This window comes from Zea mays, chromosome 5, assembly GCF_902167145.1.
Source record: "Zea mays cultivar B73 chromosome 5, Zm-B73-REFERENCE-NAM-5.0, whole genome shotgun sequence".
Classification (NCBI taxonomy): domain Eukaryota; kingdom Viridiplantae; phylum Streptophyta; class Magnoliopsida; order Poales; family Poaceae; genus Zea; species Zea mays.
Genome location: NC_050100.1, coordinates 196987701 through 197007832, shown reverse-complemented (window position 1 = coordinate 197007832; position 20132 = coordinate 196987701). Strand labels below are relative to the sequence as shown.

Here is a 20132-nt window from a genome sequence, read left to right as displayed (position 1 = left end):
CGGTCCTACAGTCAGAAAGGCTTTGATACCACTTATGTCACACCCGGTTTTCGAAGGTAAACCGAATGCGAACCATGTACGTGCCAGGATCAGAAATTCACGTACACGATGTTTTCATAAATGACTCATCGTAGCACAATGCTTCGAGTAATAATAAAGAGTAAGTAATAATATTAAAGACTAGAGTCATTTACATAATATGAATCAAAGTGCACATAATAGAAACGTACCCAACGTAAATAAACCCACCATAGGCAGCTGACTGGGGGAGGTTGCTAGCCTAATCCTCAAACTCGTCGAAAACCTGGAACTCCTAGAGATCCGCCTTGACACCTTCTTCTTCTTTACCTAAGCATAAATTGCAGCAAAGGCAACCTGGTGTTTTGTGAAAGCAAGGGTGAGTACACATCAACGTACTCAACAAATGTCCCGTTTGGCTAAGGTGGACTAGCTTTATGTGGGGTTTGGATCAAAGTAGTTGATTTTAGTTCGTCAGGTATTTATTATTAGTAGAAGCCAAGTTTTAGCAATAACCAGCACGTGAATCATTTCCTCATCGAGGAACATCATTATCATCATCAAACCAAAACCATTAATAGAACCATTGAATCTCAGATCATCTGTATCTCTAATCAAAGAGGATCCCAAGGCCGCTCTTAACCGTGAGCACGACTGATATACCAGTTTCTAACGCTCCGCAGAGGTTGCACACTTTACCCACGAGTTGTGACTCCCTTTCCAGCCTGGGTTGTCCAAACCCAACCTTCACTACCGAGGTGAATGGCCAAGGATTCACTATGTAGCCTTTACAAAGACTCCCCTGGTGCATAGCTGCTCGTTAGGTTTCGCTAGTCATACAAACACAATACTGCTCATTTTGAAGCGAAGCAGCGTGAGCTCGCCGAGCTTCATTCCAAGATCGAGTGCCTTGAGAGTGAGGTGGCCCAGCTACGCTCCGAGGGTGAGGGTGCCCAGATCGAAGCCAACCTCCTCTAGGAGGAGGAGACCCAACTCCAAGGGGCCCTTTTTGAGGCGAGCCTTCGGGATAAGGAGGTTGAGTCGTCCTTTGGTGAGGTTAACATCCGTCTAGAAAGGGCGGATGTAGAGCTCTCGAGAGAGCGCGGCGCCACCGGAGATGGATCCCTCTCCTCATCCTTATGCCTTTTATCATGTCTTTTTTTGTCATCTTAGCCCTCTCTCCTTCTTAGAGCTTTGGAAGATGTTTTATCAAGCCGAGGAGGCTAATAAAATGGTGGAGGGGGTGAAAGGAGTGGGGGAGGCCAGGATCTGAGAGCTTTCGCTTGCTTGGGATAGCACTGTTACCACGACGGGTGAGGTGGTGGTTGCATTCTCTGAGTGGAGCGCCGAGCTCCAAGAGTTTCACCTAGTCGTTTGCAAGGTGTGCACCCACCTCTCACACTTGCCTCCAATCAAGGTGCCTTTGGTCAACCACCTATGGGTGCTACCCAACCATGTGGAGCGTGTCGTCGTTGAGGGCGCGTTCCACGGGAGTGGCTTGGCTCTAAGGCAGATGGTCTCTCATTTTGATGAGATTGACATCGTCATGATCGTGGAGGGTTTTGCTGCAGGCCATAGCGACGAGGAATTGGACGCCATCGAAGATCAGGTCCGCCCTCACACTTGATTGCTCGCTGAATGGGTTGATGTAAAGACCTTGCGGACTGGCCCTTAGAGCCTAGCGTCACCCGCCGATGACCTGCCTGCCGACGCTTAGATATCTTTTTAATATAATGTCTTTGTCATAGTTTCACTGGATGGATAGGGTCCCTATGTGTTACACTACTCCTGCTCTTAATTCTTCATCCTTCTTTGGGTTCTGGTCCCTATAGCTACATGTTTCACGCTTTATTTGTCATAGCGTTCATGGATTATTGCAGCAGTGGTGCCTTCCGTGTCGACCAATGTGCTTTTGGAAGATGTAGAGCTTACCCCTTATTCCTCCCTGTGGAGCGTGACGAACTGGCTGTGTTAGCGACTTGGTCGTCATGTTCTACCTACCGAGAGTGAAGCCTGGGGCGTGGCACTTATATCGAGGAAGATTTGTGATCCGCCCCGGTGGGGTTTCCTTAAGGGCTTGTTCGGTTAGCTCTCAATCCATATGGATTGAGTGGGATTGGATGGGTTTGAATCCCAAACAAGTCAAACTTGTTCTTAATTTTTTCCAATCCCATCCAATCCATGTGTATTGGGAATAACCGAACAAGGCCTAAGGTGGAGTGATCGACGCACATCCCTTGATTTTCATTAATCCCACTCTTAGCGAATACAGGGATTCTGATTGAAGTCATTTTTCTTACAATGCCTATTTGCTAAGAATTTCTGCGTGTGCTTCCCTTTGTCTCCCCCGCGTCTGGCCACACTCCGATCCGCATGTGTTTTGCGTTGTCCACGATGTTGGTCAAAGCGTCGCCCTTGCCATTAAGGTCCTTGTAGTCAGACTCCAGGAGGTCAGGCAGTGCCAAACAAGCTCATTGTTAGCTCATTCACAGTGTACGCGGTCTTCATAGAAGCGGAAGCCAAACAAGCTCGCCATCTTAGCTTTAGGTAGGTGTAGTTTGGCATGACCATAAATTTGGTGTAGCACGGCCTTCTAAGTATGGCGTTGTAGGACCCCGGGAAGTTCACCACTACGAACTGCAACCGTTCAGTGCAAAAGCTGGAGGGGTCATCGAACATAATGAGCAGAGAGATCCGCCTGAAAGAGTAGGCCTAGTGGTCGGGGATGACACCGTGCTTGGTCATAGCGTGGAGCGTGCGACCCCCAATCCGTTGAAGTCTCGATGTACATGATGTTGAGGTCTCCCCCTATCCATGAGTACCTTGTTGAGGCGCTTTGAGCCTATGACTGGCTCGATGACGAGAGGGTTGGCCCTAGGGTGTGGGATTCGATATGGGTGGTCGCGGCGATTGAAGGTGATCGGGGACTCCGACCACTAGAGATACCGTGGGATGGCCAGTTCTGCCATGTGGACCTCCCAGTGTGTGGTCTTGAGGCGACGCTTGTCGTCGTATGCCTCATCTCCACCGAAGACCATGAGGTACCCTGTCGGCTCAGGGAAATCCTTGGAAGAGATCTCCTGTTCCGCCAGCTTCGTCTTTTTGGTGGTTGGCTTGGAGATGAAGCGCTTCAGGAGTTCGCACTCCCAAAGCTTGTGACAGACATGGAAGCCATGGTTCTGGCACAGCGAGTCCATCAATTTATGGAAACCGTCACCGTCGTTCTTGGCCGGTGGCTTAGGCGGTCGATTCGTGGTGGCAACTTCTTCGTCAGGCCGGGGATGATGGTTACTTCGGCGCTTATCGGGGTGTTGAAAGGGAAATGTGCCATTGGGCCATTTCTAGTTTGTTTTTTTGATTAAATGCTCAACATATTATGTTTGGACTAACATCATCTTGTATGAGCAATGAGCATAGGTAGTTAAAGCAAATTGAGAAAAGGCATTTTAGGCTTGAAAGTGGGCATACTACAAATCTATATGGTTCCAAGTGAAAAAGGTATGCTTCTAGAATTTAGTCAATTGTTTTAGGTACTAATCATATTTGTCGAAGTGCGAGGGACTATTTGAAGTCAAGTCAAAAGTACCAAGAGAGAATTGGAATGAAAAAGAGCAAGTTGGTCTGGTCTGCGTAGCACCAGATGGTCCGGTACCACCCACCGGACAGTCCGGTGCGCAGTCCGGCCGAAACGGCTGCTCTCGAGAAAATGGACTTCATCAGCTATAATTCACCGGAGGATATGCGCTAAGCACCGGACAATTCGGTGTGCCAACTGGCCAACGACTACTTCACACGTCAGCCGGAGCCAACGGTCAATAGGTGCACCGGATAGTTTGGTGCCCCCAGAAGCGGAAAGTAGCCAATCAAGCGATCCGTAGCCGTTGCACTGTGCAGTGTCTGGTGCACCCGCGCACAAAAGGCAACCAAGGCCTTCCAAATGAAGATAAACGGCTCCTTGGTCCATTGGGGGCTATAAAAGGACCCCCTAGGCGCATGGAGCTGACACACAAGCATACTTTGAGCATACTAGAACACCGAGACTCTGCGACCATGTTGTTGTTTCATTAGATAGAAATTTAAGCATGTTCTTGAGCTATGACTGTAACGTTTTGATGTGTGCGTTCTTTTCTTGACTTGTGTGTGTGTGTGTTGTTGCTGCGATTGAGTTCTTGTGTGTGTTTCTACTCCCTCTTTACTCTGGTTGTGATTAAGATCATTTGTGTAAGGCATGAGAGACTCCAACTTGTGGAGATTCCTCACAAACGAGATTTGATATAAGGAAGAAAACTATGGTACTCAAGTTTGATCTTTGGATCACTTGAGAGGGTTTGGGTGCAACCCTTGATCGAAGGAGGTTACCACAACAAGGAGTAGGTATTGGCCGAACCACAGGATAAAATCGTCGTATCTCTTGTGCATTTACTTTATTGCAATTGTTGTTTTCCTGAGTTCTCATATTCACTTGTATTATTGCTCCTATGTTTGATACACATTTAAAAGGAGCAATAAAGTGAAGAGATTCTCTCTCCATCTCTACTCATAACAAGTTGGTTTTAGTTTTCACTAACACTCATTATAAACCAAGTCTGTGTTGTTTAGATTTGATTTTTGCAGGATCACATATTCACCCCCCTCTAGGAGCTCTCAGGTGTTCTCGACGCTCTCTTTTCTATCCGCTGGGCTCGCCAGCATCATGCGGGCCCTTTCCCTTACGAAAAATGGCCCCTACTGCATCTTCCCCATCATTGAACTTGGTCGCTATGTCGAGCAGGTCCACAGCTGTCCTCAGTCTCCCCTGTCCGAATTCGTGAATGAGTGCCTTATTTGTGGTGCCATAGGTGAAGGCACTCACTATGTCGGTGTCGGTGGCAACACACCAATCTAGATTTAAATCAAAAGATCCGACCCCCGCAAGCTTAGTGCCATATTGGTTACTCATTTTTTATTCCTTTGGCTTTACAATTAGTAATACAAAAATAAGACGGAAGCACAACTTCGTAGGTGGATCGATTCAATTTTCTTCAGTCAAAGATAGAGACGTCTACGTACATGGCACTGTGCTCCTATTTATAGCCAAGGGGTACAGCTTTTGCAAAATTACAAACATGTCCTCAGTCCTATTTGCATGAGCTACAGGGCTGACTTGGGGTATTGTTGTCTTTTCCCTTTGTAGTCTTGTTGAGCAAGTCTCGAAGGTTTCGCCTCGCTCCTGTCGACACCTTTATCGTATGTGCAAGTCGTCGAATCGAAGCTCGTAGCTTTGTTTCTATGTTCACGACAGTCGTATGCTGCCTCATGCGAGGGTACCCTTCGTCACTTCACCCTGTTATAGCTAAAACAGACTCATGAGTTAACGCTTTTTGGACCTTCGACTAATGAGGACCCCCAACATGCCATGACTCCTCTGGTTATCAATCGTGTCACTAATCCTGTTAAACTTACCGAGAAGGGTAATCCCTGCCTAGGGGCAGACCGATAGGGGGGCAAAGTGGGCCATGCCCCCTAAATTTTTGAGATCGCCTATATATAATATATATGTATTGTCAATTAAGAATTTCTAAAGTTATGAAGCGCCAAAACTCAACTTTATGGGTAGGGATGGCAACTTAACCCGCAAATCCAAATTGGATTATATAAATAGTTCAATGTCTCAAAACTAGAATGATGTTATTGCCTCTTCAACAAAAACTTAACGGTATGTTTGCTTCTTTTATTTAGAGTAAAATACATTACCGGTCCCTAAACTTATATCATTGTATCATCTCGGTCGCTAAACCCAAAAAATGCACATCAAAGTCTCTAAACTTGTAAAATTATATCATTCCAATCTCTAAAATCTGAACGTGCACATTTCGATCCCTATACTTATATTTAGAGTAAAATACGTTACCAGTCCCTAAACTTATACCGTTGTATCATCTCGGTCTCTAAACTCCAAAAATGCACATCAAAGTCCCTAAACTTGTAAAATTATATCATCCCGATCTCTAAAATTTGAACATGCATATTTCCGATCTCTAATCTTGTTTTAGGTGTCATCAAAGGTCCAAACTATTTGATGCATGTTGAGAGTTTAGAGATCAGAATTATATAACTTCACATGTTTAAGGACCTGGATGTGCACTTTGGAAGGTTAGAAAGTAGGATGATACTCCGCTACAAGTATAGGAACTGGTAGTGTATTTTACTCTTTTATTTATATAATTTTCTTCTTTAAACTTGTATCATATATTGATATGAAACTTGAATTTTATGTAACAATAGTTTTTTACGGTTTTGTTTAATTTTGTTAGGCGATTTTTTGGCCTCTCACGAAATTTTTTCATGCGTCCGCCACTGTCCCTGCTTACAGAAGAAAGAACACAAATAAGAACTCGAAAGCACTTAGCTCAATGAAACTTACAACCGCAGATGTATGATTAAGATCACGAAAGTGGGGTTTCACAAGAAGATGACGATCTTTTAATGATAGATTGATTGAAAACAAAACACAAGCTCGAACTAACTTCCATACCAATTGAAGGGATTGTAACACCTATGAGTGGGGTGAATGAGGCGACTTAAAAAAACTAAATTGCTTAATAAGAAATTAAATTGCACTAACCATCTGACTGTATATATGATTATAAAATAACTGAAAGGATGCTTAATTCTAAATGAAAACAATTTCCCAGAAAATTACTTATGTTATAGATTCATTCATACCTGATTTAGGTAACGCGTTTCAGAACTGCAGAAACGTATGGCCTTGTTCTGTCATACGTTTCTCAATTCTTGCAGGTTCTTGGACAGCTTGCAATATTAAACATCGGGAAGTCATCAAATAAACTAGTCAATATCAAAACCTTGCATGATCATGTTGCAGCTTTATTATCAGACAAGCACCACTGCACCAGAGCCACTGCAGTTCTCAGTTTCATGTTACAGGGAAGGGTGTATATTTAAAAAAATGGACGTATATTTGAAGGGACATAATATGTGTGTGTGTATTTCAGGTCTCACGTCTCAGTTTCCAAGATGTATATCTCAGATGTCAATTTGTCCGATTTATCTCTTATATCGACATTCAAAGATGAATTCAGGTAATGGATACTTCTAATCACAAGATCGGGTTTAAGATATCAGCAAGACCAAAAAGAAAAAGGCACAAACCACAGAAAAAGGGGGAATACCGCAGATTTTGATGAGGGACTCGAGCTCCAGCAGGTGCTGGAAACAGGGGCCAAGCTATATAGAAGATATTGAATATACATACACTCACGAAAATTTATAAAAATAGTGATTTAGATCAAATTTTTATAATATATACACCATCTATAAATTATTACTAGGTATCTTTAAAGGATTTGCATCATCCTTAGGTTCTCTCTAGCATCGCCACTGCTGTAAAAGTTGCTCCAATCCAATCCCTAGCACAGAAAGGAAGTGCATTTCACAATTACCACCAAACTAGCGACGTGACCGACGAGTCTGGACAGCGGCATGCGCTGCGGGTGCAGTGCAGGGTAGGATTCAAAGTTTCAAACATCGAGGTCTGCCTTGCAGCCGTGCAGGAACTAGACTGGCTGCGTGCCGGCGAGCTCGGATAGGTTGGGGTAGGTTTGGATAAAATAGTAGTTAGCTAGCTTGTTTGACTCGTGGTTAGATCAGTTCAATTTGACTCGGTCATTTTAATTTTATCAGGAGATAAGTTAGAATCTTAACTCAATTTGTTAACGAGCTAGAATTTGTCGGTAAAACATGTTGAATAAACTATGTTAATTTGATGTTAAATTGATGCGATATGCGAAATCATAAGTACAATTACTATTTTCTAACGTTAAATTGGCCTTCAATTTTAACAATTAATTAAATTGTTGTATACATGTGTATATTGTTTTTTCTTTGGCTCGTGAGCTCAAAAATGAGCCAAACCGATCTGATTCTCTGACTCGGTTCTTTAACGAGCCGAGTCGAACAACTCGTTAACTTAATGATCCAGCTCGAGTTCGGTCGAGCCGAGCGCTGTATCTAGCCTTAGTCAGGGCTCATGGTGGGGAGGTGAGCTCCCACTAGGGGTGTATCCGAGCATCCAACCGTCCAAATAGGTTAATTATTCGGTTGGATAGTTTTTTTGATATCCATAGCATATCTGGATCTTCGGATTCAGATTCGGATAGTATAATTGTGATATCGGATACGAATACGGGATGACTGATATCCATCGGATTTCAAATATTTGGATAAATTTTCGGATATATCTTTCCAGATATCCGGATATCTTTTCGGATACATCTTCCCGGATATCCGGATAGCTATGTGCATTTTGATTATTTTCTGAATAAAAAATTAGTAATACACAAATAGCCTCAGAAATTCATGAATTTTTACGGAGGTGCAACATATGTCCATATATAATTCTCAAAAATGTTTGGACCATAAAATTTATAGGATGACATCATTTCTTCTATTTCTCTTTAACTTATTGCATAAGTTACCTGTGAAATCACTCTAAATATCCAAGTTTCGACATAGTCATCCACTTTATCATTTTCATGTGGGGACTTGAGTTTATCTTATTATATAATGTTTATTAGTCTTGGTAACTTATTTGCATTTTTTGTTCGACACTAAAATATTTTATGAATTTAATTGTTTTTATGTTTTTCTGTAGAAAATAATAATAATACATAAATAGCCTTAGAAATTCACAAAATTTTACGGAGGCACAACATATGTTCACATATAATCCTAAAAATGTTTGGATAATAAAATTCACAAGATGCCATCATTTATTCTATTTCACTTTCACTTGTTGCATAAGTTACATATGAAATCACTCTAAGTATCCAAGTTTCAACATAATCAATTCTTCACTTTATCATTTTCGTATGGGAACTTGAGGTTGTATTCTTATAGAATGTTTATTACTCTTGGTAACTTTTTGTATTTTTTGGTCGACACTATAATATTTTATGAATTTAATTATTTTTCTGCAGAATATTAATAATAATACACAAATAGCCCAAGAAATTCATGAAATTTCACGGAGGCACAACACATGTCCCCATAAAATCCTAAAAGATTGGATTCAAGGAGTGGCTAAATGATTGCAACAATCGTAGTATGTGTGAAATGGTGTCTTACATAGTATCCGACAAAAAAATGTTGCTGATGTTATCATTGTTCGATTAGTTCTGTATTCGATACTCGACTATCCATATTTGCATCTGAAAATATTCGCATTTGTATTCGTATCCGAAGCTATCTATATTCGAATTTAAATTCGAATAAAAATATAAAAATAAATATGGTTTCAATGATATTCGTCCGTATCAGATTAGATTACACTTAGGGCCCGTTTGTTTGATTGGAATTGGGCTGAATTGGAATTTAATTCTTAGGCTGACCTGTTTGGCAAACTATAGAATTGGAAACTAACTTTCTATCCATTTCTTGGGCCTGAATCAGAAGCCTCTAAAACTTTCTTAACCTAAAATGAGGAAATAGATTCCTGACTCGGAGCGCCGCCGCACCGCCAACTGACTCGTCTCCTCCCCGAGCACCACGCTGTCGCCTCCTCTGACTCGTCTCCTCCCCGAGATCTGCTGAGGTAATGTCGCTTGCTCCCCACCCCTTCTCCTCTTCTCTGATATTACGGTTCGGTGCCTCAGTTGTGTTCGACCGTAGCACTGGTTCGACCGCCCTCCTCCACCTCCTCTCCCTGCTCTTTGATGTCGCCCTCGCTTCTTCCTCCCCGACCGGCCATCAGTTCCGACGACTGCTTCCTTCGTTTGTCCCTGCAGCCAGCTGTTTCCACCGTTCCCAGGGCAATGGTCGCGGCCCCCGCCTCGTTCGACTACTCACCTGCCGTTTCCACCGGTTGGCAGGCCGCCCCATGACCCATACCAGTAGGCATGGACGCTGAAATGATCGATGATTTTGCTTGGGTTTCTCTTGCCTTCGTTGCCTTTGCCACCTGCCCACCTTAACACGCCATGCAGTATAGTGCCTGCTCTACCTGATCCTGAACACCCGCTGTCATTTTTATCCTGGATTATTAACTGAATACTCTCTCTCTCTCTACTTCAAATTATAACTTTATAAGATATTTTAGCTTTTTTACTACATTAATTTTACTGTAGGTGTAGGTACATCGAAGTACATAACATAATTTATGTATTAAAAAAGTCATCTTATAATTTGGAATGATTGGACTATTGCCGTGCTCATGGAGGACCTCAATGCAATGGACATTGTTGTCTTGTACGTGCTCGCCAGAACTGATTGATCGAACAGAGCGATTGTGTTCCCGCTCTCTGCGTTTGTTGCCGTGCTAGTGTTTGCATCGTGTTGTGCTTGTGCGGATTTGTATGACATTTTTTTGATTTGGTTGCCATTGCCAGTGAGAGAACAGTCCAATCATTTGATTCAGATTTCAGAGAAGACCATATCAGGCCACATGTTCCGCAACGCTTGCATTTTACAGAGTTTTCAGCTTTTCTCCTGTTCTTCTTTGAATTAGTGATATATGTATATATATAATGTTTTCTCAAGTGTGCTTATGATGTATGGTTTATCAATCTGATACTTCAAATTGTGTTCTGCAGAAAATTAAAGAAGCTAATGGGTACAGACACAAGACAGTCTTATATTGGGACTCGATCAACTTGGTGTTTGTGAAAGATCATGCAACCGGTGAAGCGGTAAAGACCCTAGCTGATGGTGCGAGAGATATGAGTAAGGAAGAGGGAGCCGGTAAAAAGCTTACTTCATCAACAACCTCAGGAAGAGATGGTTGTTGAAGCAACTTAAAAAGTGAACCGAGTTGTGGTTGGGTGAATTGAACTGTTGTTGGGTGTGTTGATGTTGCTGTCTTAGTTTATGTTGGGTGAATTGAACATCACATTGAGTAGCAAGTAATGTGTTCCAATAATATGTAGACATTTGAGACAAATCTGCATTATTATTACTATTCTCGTGATGCATGCTGCTTGATAAATTGTAGGGTGAAAACTTGTCTCTAATTTATTGCACATGTATATGACTCATCAAGACACATGTGCACACAAGAAACATGTGTATTTTGTCGTGTACAAGTTGATGTGGTTACTTCCCTCTAAATATGTAAATTCCATATATAATTATCCAAACAGGATATTGAATTTGATTCATGGAAAAGAATTCCATTAGTATCCAAACAAAAAAATTGAATTGAATCAAATTCTAAGGAATTACTTTCTTTAGGAATCTAATATCTAGAATGTTATTCATGGAATTAGTTTCATTTCCAAGGAAACAAACGACCCATTAGGGTCTGTTTGATTGAGCTGTGGCTGTGAAAAAAGCTGTTGTAGGCTGTGAGCTGTGGAAAAAGCTACTGTAGGCTGTGAGCTGTTAAAAAGCTAAAAACCGTTTGGTCGAAACCACTAAAAGTCGTTAAAAGTTTTTCGATATATGTTTTCAGAGTTCCATTCGAAAGCCACTAAAAGCAGGTCCAGAGGTGCTTTCAGTTTTACACTGCGAGAAAGTCGGATTTTAGAAAAAGATAATTCTAGATCTAGCCCTTTGATTTGGCTTTTAAATTTTAGTGGACAAAAACCAAAACCAAAAGTCAAACCAAACGTACCGTTATCCCCACATCCAAATGCGCGCGGCAGTACGCTGTACGCTGGCGTCCCCTGGTCCCGCCGCCAGGACGAGCTAGCTAGAGATTGGTGTGGAGTGTGGTGCGCATGCATAGGCTGGTCACGTCGGGCTTGTCCTATTGTCGTCATGCCAAGCCAACACACGTGAACGCTTCTAGCGACTAGCGAGTTCCTCGGCGCGACCGGTAAACGGTAAAAGAGGCTGAAGAGTCAATATTTTTTATTCAAAACGGTCTTAGTTTTATTTTCAACTGACCTTCGAGAACTTTCTAATAATATAAAAATAAATAAGGACTTCTTTGGTTCTTTTAGTCTACGGACTAAAGTTTAGTTAGGGGACTAAATGTGACTAAAAATAAATAAGGCCTCTATTTAGTTTATAGACTAAAAGTTTTCAAAACACATTAAATGAATTATAAGAACACCAAAATACTCCTTAGCATTCTTCTCATTTGTCGGCGTTTTGGACCCGCGAGGACCCTCAACCGACCAGTGAATTTGATGTTGCGTGTCCCTGCCCAGATGGGTTGAAGCAAAATGAAACACAAGAGGGAGGATGAGGCTTATATTATCTTGCACCGTGGTGCTCGTAGTAGGGGTTACAAGCGGAGAGAGAGAGAGTGAGAGAGATAGAGAGGGTTCGGCCTTGAGGTGAGTTGCCTGAGTTAGCCTCCTCCCCGTCTCTCTCACTTTGCCTTCTCTGCTTGCGTGCCTGCCTCCTGGGAAGGCTCTGGACATCCCCTTTTATAGATACAAGGAGATGGTCCAGCTGTACATGGGGGTGTAGCTATGTGCTAACGTGTCCGACGGAGAAGTGCTTGAGCCCTGTAGAAGCGTAGCTGACGGTGTGGCCCGGGGTCCTGCTGACGTTTCTATGCCTTCGTAGGGAGTTGAGCACAATCGACATCATGGACGCAAGCAGGGAACCATCATGACCTGTTGTCGGAGTAATCTAGATGGGACACCGGTCTTGTTCCTTCGTAGCCTGAGGCAGCTAGCTAGGGGTAGGGTAATGATGTATCCCCTATGGCGTAGTCAGTCCGAGGCCGAGGTCGGGCGAGGCGGCGACTCCTCTGAGGCCGAGGCTGAGGCCGAGGCCTGGGGTCGGGCGAGGTGGAGACCTTCTCCCGAGGCCGAGGCTGAGGCTGAGGCCGAGGCCTGGGGTCGGGCGAGGCGGAAACCTTCTCCCGAGGCCGAGGCTGAGGCCGAGGCCTGGGGTCGGGCGAGGTGGAGCTCCCTGTTGCGCCCGAGACTGAACTCGGGGGAGGTCGTGACTCACTGTCGTTAGCTTTACCCTGGTGGTTGGCACAGTAGCCGGAACGGGGTGAACAGTATTGTTTTCCTGTCAGATCGGTCAGTAAAAGGGGGCGAAGTGACTGCGGTTTCGACCTTACCGACTGAGGCGCGCGTGTCAGGATAAGATGTTAGGTGATCCTCGCATTAAATGCGCATGCGATACGGTCGGTGGTAAGGCGATATGGCCGAGGTTGGTGTACGACAAAGTTTGTCCGAGCTTGGCCTCGGGCGAGCCGGGGGTGCGCCCACTGCCTGAGGACGCCCTCGGGCGAGGCGTGAATCCGTCCAGGACTACTGCTCTTGCCCGAGGCCGGGCTCGGGCTAGACAAGATCGCGTCTCGTGGTAGACGAGGCCCTGACTTGAACCGTGCTTGTCAGTCTTTACGATTTGTTCTGAAAATGTTTTTCAGCAGTGTTTAGGAGTATTGGGGGTACCCCTAATTACGGTACCCGACAGTAGCCCCCGAGCCTCAAAGGGAGTGTAGGCACTCGCTTGGAGGTTCTGCCGGATTTTTTGCAAGGGGACCAACCTTTCTCGGTTATATTTTGTTCCGATGGGTGCGCGCGAGCGCACCCGTCGGGTGTAGCCCCCGAGGCCTCGGAGGAGTGGTTTGACTCCTCTGAGGTCTTAATTCTTTTTGTGATTCCTCGGTTGGCCTTGTTGTTCCCTCATGCGGCCTGGCCGCAGCACGGGTGCATGATCAGGCTCCGAGTTTTTAAGCTGGTCTGTCGACGTGGTCGACAATTTGGCCGTAGCCTGGTGCGAGAGCAGCCTCCGAGCCTCTGCACGGAGCGAGAGGACGATCGAGGGTCGTCTCGGCTTTTTATTGTACGCCCCTTCGTCGCCTTTCCGCAAGGAGGAGGGGGGAACGCACCATGTTACCCTCGGTGGGCACTGAACATGGTGTTTCCAGTGAGTTGCTAGCGGGTAATCCGAGTGGACGCCCGAGCCCCATTCGATAAGGGTCGGCTAGTGGCCCAGAGGCGCGCTCCAAAAGTACCTGCAGGTGATTCGCTGGACCCAGACCCATTTGATAGGGTCCGAGGGCTCGGTGCCTCCCTCTGGTGGGATTCCATTACAAATCGTTCCTGCTGGTCTCGGAAATGTCCTAGGGTACCTCAGGAGCGTAGCCCGAGCCTCGGTCATGTAATGGACGTACCCAGGGTCATCCCTCACTCCGCATGCTCTGGGCGGCTGTCGAACCCTTCCGAGGGGCCAGCCTTCGATCCCCTGATCAGTAAAGGGCTCGGAGCCTGAGTGCTCTTGGGCGGTTGCCGAACCCCGTAGGGCGCAACCTTCGAACCCCTGATCCGTAGGAGGGCTCGGGGCCCGTTTCCTTCGCCGAGAAGGATCCTTTCGAAATATCCCCTTTCCCGATCCCTGTGGCAAGAGAGAGAGGGAGGGAAAGGAAAACAGGATATAAATTTAAACAATGTGGCGCACCTTTTTTGAGGCGGTCATCATGACGGAGACGAAACGGCGCCGGCTTCGCCTTCCAGAGGTGTCGCGTGCCCTGCCAGGGAGTTAATGCGACGGGACGGGCGATTCACGGGGCATCTGTTGCGCGTGCGCGAGTCGTTCGAGGAAAGGAACATGGGTGCGTCGTCTTTACGTCGTGGGAGAGGGCTCCCCTGCCGCTTCAGGAGAGGATGCGAGCCTGTAGGTGATTGGACCGCTGCTTCCGCACGTCCGTTGCTGCAATTACTGCCGGCCCACCTATGGTCATATCAACCGTCGTGTCTATCCCCACAGCTGGCTGACCCGTGACCGTCGCACTTAATTGGCACTATTGGGTCATGTGCGGGGTTGCCTCGAGTCGTTGCACTGGTTCAGTAGTCCCAAGAAGACGCGACATTGGCGCAAGTGGCGGTGCAGTTTCTTTGCACGCGGTAGCTGGTGCGCCGGTTACATGACATGTGGGCGCGGGCCTCCATGTTGGACCATCGGTTGCAGCAAAGCTGAAAGGGTGCACAACCGAGGTGCGGTTGCATGCTTCTTGCGTGGCGGTCCGCCTTTTCGACCCTTGGTTTCGGCGAGGATGGAAGGGCGTATAACCGCGGGGCGGTTACATGTTCCATGCGTGGCGGTTCACCATCTTCGCGTTTCAGGTTAGTTTGTAGATATGTGGGACCTAGCCCCGTGTCGTAGGGTGGGAACCTTGGAGCACGTCGGCAGAGACTTTGCCCGTGACGCTTGAGGGTGCGAGTGAGGGGATCTGCCTTTAAAAAGGGATAGATCCCCCGGGCAGTAGCCATGCCTTCGCACCCTTCGCATTCATCGCGTCTTCCCACCTTCCAGGCCCCAGATGGGGTGCATCTGTGTTGCCTTCTTCTTGCTGCTGTTGGAGGAGCGTGACCTCGTGGGGGTCGGTGCTCTTCAGTCATCGCTCGACTTCAAGGATTTTCATCATGCAGCCCCGCTGCAGTCCCTCGCCGGCGGTCACCCAGAATGATGGCCGCCAGCCTTGTGGTGGGGAAGAGCGAGCCGGGCCGTGGCCTCTCCCTTGCCCTTAGCTTCAAGGATGTTCATCATCCGTGCTGGGGAGGAGGGCGAGCCGAGTCGGTGTTCTACCTCCCGCATGGGCTGGCGACTCGCTTCTTCCTTCAACATTTGGGGGAGAAGGGCGTCCACCAGCCTTACGGAGGAGCCAAACTGCCACCTGCTGCCTGGTCGGGGTGTGGCTGTCCGTCCACCGCACGGGCGACGGTCGCGCCGAGCATAGGTCGGCCACGTCCACGGCCCTTCCTACGCCGCCGGCCGCACCGGGGGGTCGCACAACACGTCGTACGCCGTGAGGGCGGTGTTCGTGTTCTTGGATTGTCTTGTCCTCACTCCTGTGGCGAGGACGGGAGTGAGGACCTGCTGGTGCGCACTGGGGCGACCGCCATTCGCCGGTGTGGCGTTGGCGCGCAGGTGGCCGCTGTCGTCGGTGCTGAGGTGGTGGCCGCCAGAGGAGGTTGTCTCCGCCGACGAGACCGTCAGTGCCACCTGCGGCCGGACCTCCGGCTCTTTGGCTTTAATGGCTTGTCCTCGCCCCTCGTGTGGGGGACGAAGGCGAGGGCCTTTTCACAGTAGCGTTTGCCCTGAGGCAATCGCTGCTGCTGTCTAGCCGCCCAAGGCGGAGGTCGTTGTCGCTGCTGGTGCAGTGGTCGCCGGCGAGCCGCTTGGAGTTTGTTATCTCGCAGCCCCTCTGGTGTGGAGGTAGTTCATTCCTGCGGGAATGGAGCTGGAGTCCTGTTTGTAAGGGAATGTAGTGGTATTTGCCTGAGAGCAAAATGTAACTGCTTCAAGTACTAAGACATCTGCCGCAGGTCGGGAAAAACCGTCGAGGGTGCTGCCGACGTCTAAGTCTAGGTAGCATAGTTACCCTGAGTATGAGTGTTTGTTCTCTGTGGCTGTTGAGGCCTGAACATTTGGGTATTTGAGTATAAAGTCGTGCTTCTTTCTTTTTATTTCGAGCATTAGGACTTGTTCGTCGGCAGCAGCATCACTTATCCGAGCGTGAGCTACCTTTCGCGGAAGGTGATGAGTGAGGTATCCGTATCCCAGAGGCGTAGGAGTCCCTCGGCTCGGTCGGCCTTGCCGCTCATGGTCTCTCTCGCTCGTCTTTAGGATTCCGTTACCGATATAGTCAAAAGGCATGAAAGTCGTTTTGGTATAAAAACCTTTCCGAGGAAAATTTTGATGCAGAGGGAGTTCCCTCCCCTTCTAGACCCGAGGCGACCGCTTGGGCCGGGACCCTTGCGGAGGGCCTGGCCGTGGCCGTTGAGTCTGGCCAGTCCGCCCAAGCCATGACCTCACAGCAGCGTGCCCGGGCCGAAGGTATGTCTTGTCTGCTTTGTGATTTTGTATTTGTCTTCATTCTCCTCCTCGCGTCTGAATGATATTGTTCGGCTATCTTCAGGGTTCGAGACGGCTCTTAACGAGTCCGTCAAGAACTGCGAGGCGCTTGCCTAGGCGGCTGAGTAGAAGGAGGTCGACCGCGTGGCCATGTCCGAGGCCATCTCGGCCTTCTGTCGAACCTTCGACCTCGGCGATGTTCCCTCGGGCAGCTCCCCCCAGAGTCGCATGTGGGCCTTGGGTGGCCACGTGCGCAGCAGACTCCGCGGGGCGCTGCACCTCGGCGTTAGGTGGGCCTTCGCCGTCCTTGCTTCCCACTACGATGTGGATTTGGAGTGGGTCAGCGAGGGGTACTTCTTACCCGATGAAGAGGAGGCCGCCCTATCCGAGGTCCAAAGGCTTGACGCGGCTGCCGAGGGTCCAGGCGCGGCGTTGGCTTCCTTCTTCGAGGTGGAGGTCTTTCCGCCTGCGTCGCCGTCTGAGGCCGGGCCAGATTCCACTGCGGGCAGGGATGATGCCGAGGGCGCTGCTCCTCCCCCTGCCGACACCTGAGCCAGTGGGGAAAAGTTTGTTTTAAGTATGTGAATTTTTCTTGCGGCCGCTGAGGCCTAAACATTTTTAGCGTCAAAGTATAAAGCTGCGTTTTCTTTCCTCTTGTTTCGAGCGTTAGGACTTGTTCGGTAGCAGAATCGCTTATCCGAGCGTGAGTTACTTTTCGCGGAAGGTGATGAGTGAGGTATCCGTATCCCGGAGGCGTAGGAGTCCCTCGGCTCGGTTGGCCTTGCCGTTCAAGGTTTCTCTAGCTCGTTTTTAGGACTCCGTTATCGATATAGTCAAAAGGCGCGAAAGTCGTTTTGGTGGAAAACTTTTCCGAGGAAAGTTTTTGACGCAGAGGGGGTTCCCCCCTTCTAGCCCCCGAGGGAGGTTCAGTTTTTGCTGAGGCAAGGCCGATCCTCCCTTGACGGTTAGACTTTTTATTTATGCATGTAAAGGGATCGAGGTACATGAACAACTTGAAAAACTTTAAGGGTAAAAGCGACGTAGTTGTTCGATGTTCCAAGCGTTGTTGTAGACCTTGCCTTGATCGTTGGCCAGCTTGTATGTCTCGGGCTTCAAAACTTTGGCGATGATGAACGGCCCTTCCTAGGGAGGAGTAAGCTTGTGGCGCCCTCGGGCGTCTTGTCGTAGCCGAAGCACCAAATCTCCCACTTGGAAGCCTCGGGGCCGAATCCTTCTGGCGTGGTAGCGTCGTAGAGACTGCTAATACCGCGCCGAGTGTAGTAGAGCTACGTCCCGAGCCTCTTCCAGCTGGTCCAGTGAATCTTCTGGGTTGGCCTAGTTGCTTTGGTCGTCGTATGCCTTTGTCCTCGGGGAACCGTATTCCAAGTTCGTGGGTAAGATGGCCTCGACCCCATAGACTAGGAAAAACGGCGAGAAGCCCGTGGCCCGGCTCGGCGTCCTCCTCAGACTCCAAACCACCGAGGGCAGTTCTTTTATCCACCGCTTGCCAAACTTGTTGAGGTCGTTGTAGATCCTCGGCTTTAGTCCCTGCAAAATCATGCCATTGGCGTGCTCCACCTGCCCGTCTGTCATCGGGTGAGCAACGGCGGCCCAGTCCACTCGGATGTGGTGGCCTTCGCAGAAGTCTAGGAACTTTTTCCAAGTGAACTGCGTGCCATTGTCGGTGATGATGGAGTTTGGGACCCCAAAGCGGTGGATGATATTTGTAAAGAACGTCATCGCCTGCTCGGACCCGATGCTGGTTAAGGGTCGGACTTCGATCCACTTGGAGAATTTGTCGATGGCGACCAGCAGGTGCGTGAAGCCCCTAGGTGCCTTTTGCAAGGGACCGACGAGGTCCAGACCCCACACGGCGAACGACCAAGTGATAGGTATCGTCTGGAGGGCCTGAGCGGGCAGGTGCATCTGTCTTGCGTAGAATTTACACCCTCGGCAGGAGCGTACAATCCTAGTGGCGTCGGCCACTACGGTCGGTCAGTAGAAACCTTGTCGAAAAGCGTTTCCCACGAGGGCCCGACGTGCTGCATGGTGACCGCAAGCCCCCGAGTGTATTTCCTGTAGCAGCTCTTGTCCTTGGGCGACAGATACACATCATTGGACAATGCCTGAGGGGCTGCGGTGGTACAACTCTTTTTCATCACCCAGTTAAACGAATGACTTGGCGCGCCGAGCCAGTCGCCGAGCTTCGGCCTTGTCGAGGGGCAGCTCTCCTCGGAGGAGATATTCCAGGTACGGGGTCTGCCAGTTTAGGTTTGGTGTGACCCTGCTCTGCTCTATCTCGACGCGTAGGGCCTCACCCTCGGCGGCCGAGGGTACCTCGGGCTGGGCCGAGGTCTCCTCGGGTTCGGGCGCGTCGCCGATTTCGACGGATGGTTGATATATGTCCCTGGAGAAGACATTCGGGGGAACCGTCGTCCGTCCCGAGGCTATTTTCGCCAGCTCATCCGCAGTCTCGTTGTACCGTCGAGCAACATGGTTGAGCTCCAGCCCATAGAACTTATCTTCCAAGCGCCGAACTTCGTCGCAGTAGGCCTCCATTTTCTGATCGCGACAGTGAGAGTTCTTCATGACTTGTTCAATAACGAGCTGCGAGTCGCCACGAGCGTCGAGGCACCGAACCCCTAGCTCGACGCGATGTGCAGTCCATTAACCAAGGCCTTGTACTCGGCCACGTTGTTTGACGCCGGAAAATGGAGGTGCAGTACGTAGCGCACATGTTTCCCAAGGGGTGAGATGAAGAGCAAGCCAGCACCTACTCCTGTTTTCATAAGCGACCCATCGAAGTACATGGTCCAAAGTTCGGGCTGTATTGGAGTTGTCGGCAATTGGGTGTCGACCCATTCAGCCAGGAAGTCTGCCAAGACTTGGGATTTTATGGCCTTCCGAGGAGCGAATGAGAGTGTTTCCCCCATGAGTTCCACTGCCCATTTTGCTTTCCTACCCGAGGCCTCTCGGCACTGGATGATCTCCCCCACGGGGAAGGATGACACCACAGTTACCAGATAAGACTCGAAGTAGTGTCGCAGCTTTCGCCGTGTTAGAATCACCGCGTATAGTAGCTTCTGGATTTGCGGGTAGCGGATTTTGGTCTCGGAAAGCACCTCGCTGATGAAGTAGACTGGTCTCTGGACGAGCAGTGTATGCCCTTCTTCTTGTCTCTCGACTACGACCGCGGCGCTGACCACCTGAGTGGTTGCGGCTACTTAAATCAAGAGAGCTTCTCCCGCAGCGGGGGGGCACCAAGATGGGCGCATTAGTAAGAAGTGCCTTTAAGTTTCCGAGGGCTTCCTCGGCCTCGGGAGTCCAAGTGAAGCGCTCGGCCTTCCTTA

General features: G+C 48.3%; 1 long non-coding RNA gene across 1 annotated transcript; it reads left to right on the top strand.

Moving 5' to 3' along the window:
* The first annotated feature begins 9448 nt into the window (after positions 1-9448).
* Positions 9449-10999, top strand: LOC103627518 (uncharacterized). The gene is made up of 2 exons (XR_553685.3): positions 9449-9610; positions 10608-10999. It is a non-coding gene; the product is annotated as an uncharacterized lncRNA (long non-coding RNA).
* The last annotated feature ends 9133 nt before the right edge of the window (positions 11000-20132 follow it).